This window comes from Triticum dicoccoides, chromosome 3B (assembly GCF_002162155.2).
Source record: "Triticum dicoccoides isolate Atlit2015 ecotype Zavitan chromosome 3B, WEW_v2.0, whole genome shotgun sequence".
Taxonomy (NCBI): Eukaryota; Viridiplantae; Streptophyta; class Magnoliopsida; order Poales; family Poaceae; genus Triticum; species Triticum dicoccoides.
Window position 1 is genome coordinate 691,408,320 of NC_041385.1, and position 3,662 is coordinate 691,411,981.

The following is a 3,662-nucleotide window of genomic DNA, read 5'->3' on the forward strand; positions in this document are numbered from 1 at the left end:
ATAAAGTATCATTACAAAATGACCATATTTGTGTTTATTAGTACTACACCTCCTTTGTGCAAGTTTTGAAATGGTGGTCTTTCTAGTAAGATGCATGGTGATATACTGTGATGTGGAACAAAAGATTAGTATGATTATCCAAATTTGAGTTCTTTTTCATTGAAGATGGTAGAAATAATAATTTAGGGAGACTTTGCCTGCACGTACTCCCTTTGTAGTACATTTCCTTACAATGTTTTGCATGCGCACAATTTCTAATTTTTAAATTAATGTCTGCTTCATGGGAATGTGAATGAATAAGTTGACTAGTATTGTCTCGTTGCGGCTCTCTTCAATTTTCCTAAGCTTGTTACTCCTTTTTAAATATACTGAAGGCACAAACAACTTGTCTGATTTTCTATTTCTTTGTTTTCTCTTTCCTTCATTTTCTTAGTACTGATTTCGTTGTTCAATAAATGACCCTATGCCCAAACTAGTTCTATTTATGGAGGGGCAATTGATTGGCTTTGACTTATTTTTAACCGTTGACAGCAACAACTACTTTGGAGCAGATGAATCATATATAGCCTTGTATTGGACAAGCCAATTAGTGTATTGTGGTCTAACCGAGATCCTGATGCCAGGAGAAGTGGCGTTGGAAATGTGTTTGTTAAGGTAAAAAGATAAATATGTTCTTCATGTTAATATTTCTCACTCTGCATTGCCATATGTAAGTACTAACTCGAGATGGTATTTATTGACAGAACTTTGGTGAGCACATTGACAATGTAATTCTTCAAGAACTATTCTCCAAGTTTGGAGAGAAATTATCTTGTAAAGTTATTAGAAATGAGGATGGCACAAGTAGAGGCTATGGTTTTGTTCAATTTGCAGCGCAAGAGCCGGCAGACATCGCAATAGAGACTCTTGACAACTCTTACTTTGAGGGCAGAGAATTGTAAGTTAATGTTTAAGTAATACAACTAGTACATGACTTAATTTTATATTGACTATTTCTATTTTTTAACATTGCTACTTACATGATTTTGTTTTACAACGATCAATCTTGTGTAGGCTTGTAGCTCATTTCGTTAACAAGAGCGAACGATCAGCCAATAATGATGACAAATACACTAACTTGTATATGAAGAATATAGATGACGACATGATAGAATAACTCATTAAATTGAAGTTTTCTCAGCATGGCCAAGTAACTAGTGTGAAGATAATGAAGAGAGATGATGGGACATCCAAGGGTTTTGGGTTTGTCAGTTTCAAAAACCCGAAAAGTGCCAAGAAAGCAAAAGAGGCCATGAATGGGATGGCTCTTGGTAATATTACTGCCATGCATTTCATTTCACAAATAACTTCTAATGGTCCATGCATTTTTACTTAACAATGTTAATCTTATTTTATTATTAGGAGCGAAAACTTTGTATGTGGCAAGGGCTCAGAAAAAGGCTGAAAGAAAGCAATATTTGCAGCTCTTACATGAGGAAAAGCAGAATGAAATAATCACTAAGAGCAATGCAAGTTCCATCATTGTCTCTTTTATTTATATTCACAATAGCATTCACATCTTTCATTTACAAATGTGTATTTAATTCTGATAGGGGTCCAACGTGTATATCAAAAATATTAGTGATGAAGTTGATGATGACACTCTTCGCGAGCGCGCTTTGCTGATTTTGGAAACATTGCATTAGTCAGGATTATGCGTGATGACAAGGGCATTAGCAAAGGATTCAGATTTGTATCTTACAGCACACCTAATGAAGCAAAGTGTGCCGTAAGCAGCATGCATGGTAATCCTCTATTTATTTTTGCACCAACTTCATAGTTATACATTGACATCACGATACTGAGAATGTTTTGTTTTGTTTGAAATAAATAGGTGTCATGTTTTACGGCAAACCATTGTATGTTGCTATTGCTCAAAGGAAAGAGGACAGAAAAGCTAGGTTGGAGCAATGTTTTGCTGAACTTGCTACGATGGTAGGAACTGCAAGCCCTGTGATCCCCACAAGTTATCCTCATGTGTATTTTGCCAATCCCAGTACACACTTTCCTCAGGGTCCTTCAAGGTAAGGATTCATGTATCCACCCATTGGGCTCGGCCAAGAATGGAGGCAGAATGTGTACCCTTCGCCGCATAGTATCCAACGAATTCATCCACCACTCGTATGTTATTGACTTGTTCTACTTAAATTTCATTTTTAAGTGCAAAAACTTGGTCAAAACTTGTTTAATTTTTGCATAGATGCCAAATACTCCAAGGTAGTACAGAAACAACAGGGGACGCATGACCGGGAATATGATGAATTTTCCCCACGCCGTTAATTATGTGTCACATGCTCAGACAACTAAAGATTTCATGTCCATGTCCCGGCAGGTATTAACAAATTTTAAACTGTTTTTTATATTGAGAAAACAAATGTTTCATGTTTGTCCCTATTTAAATAGTGACTAGGGCAAACAATCTTATTGCAAAGTTTTTTTACACCGGCATGGATTACTCTGACCACTAATTTTCATTACAGTATAATTCAGCAAAACTATATGGTCTGAACATTATTTTTTAGACAAACACATGTGTATAATTCCAAGTATCTAAGTAAAATTGAGAGATGATAGTAGTCATGATTAGAAAGAAACATATGAGCATAACAGCTTTTAAGGAATAGTAGGATAATATTTTGTTTTGTAGCTTTTTTAAAACGTATATCCTTGTTCCTTTAATTACTCCTCCTCCCCAATTACTATTGTCAATTAAATCATACTAAGTAGACGTTGTCTTGTGACATAACTTCACTAACAAGGAGTGCTAAGCTACCACTTAGCACTTTATTAATTAATAGTATTTGACATTTCTTTCCTCCTGAAGAGTTAAGTTGCTACATCTTACGCTGTCTTGTGACATAACTTCACTAGCATGGATTGCTAGGCAGGAACTACCTTGCACATAGTTAACATTATCTGATCCAGTTATGCTTAGTTTATTTTCCTTCTGGAGAGTTTAAATCGCTACCTGTAATGCAACAATTCGGCCATGCAAAGTACATAACACCCGATGTTATGAGCAATGGCCCGGCCATCCATCACGGCGGCCCTATTTCATCGGTGAACGATTCTTTCGCCAGCTTGCTAGCTGCTGCTCCACCTGATCAACAAAGAGATATGCTCGGGAATAGGATATATCCGCTGGTCGAGAGATATCATGTAATTCCTCATCTACTTTGGTCCCTTATTTTGCTTCTTTCAAACTAACAAGGACCTAGCAGTTGCACTAACTTGGTATGTCCTGTCTGTTGCAGCCTGATCTGGCCAGTAAGATCACTGGAATGTTGCTGGAGGTGGATAATTCTTATCTGCTCCCGATGCTGAATTGGCAGGATCCTTGTCTGCAAAAGTTATCGAGTTTGTGCAAGCTCTGCAAGGGCAGCAAGCGGCAAAATGACTCTACCGGTGTAAACGCCAACTAAGAGGGTTCACAACCAGGCCAAGAACCTACCGTTATCCTTTCTGGACAGGGATTTTTGGGAACTAGATAGCCGTTCTTTCTTATTATAGTTTGTGAATTTTTACCTATTGGACTTATGAGTTACTTGTTACTACAAAATAAAATATATTAGATTTAGCTAGTACCTTGTGAGTTATTATTATGACATTATATGAATGAATCC

General features: G+C 36.8%; 1 pseudogene; it reads left to right on the forward strand.

Moving 5' to 3' along the window:
• The window catches only part of LOC119279806, a 13,092-nt pseudogene extending 9,631 nt beyond the window's left edge, over nucleotides 1–3,461 (forward strand).
• Nucleotides 3,462–3,662: the final 201 nt, after the last annotated feature.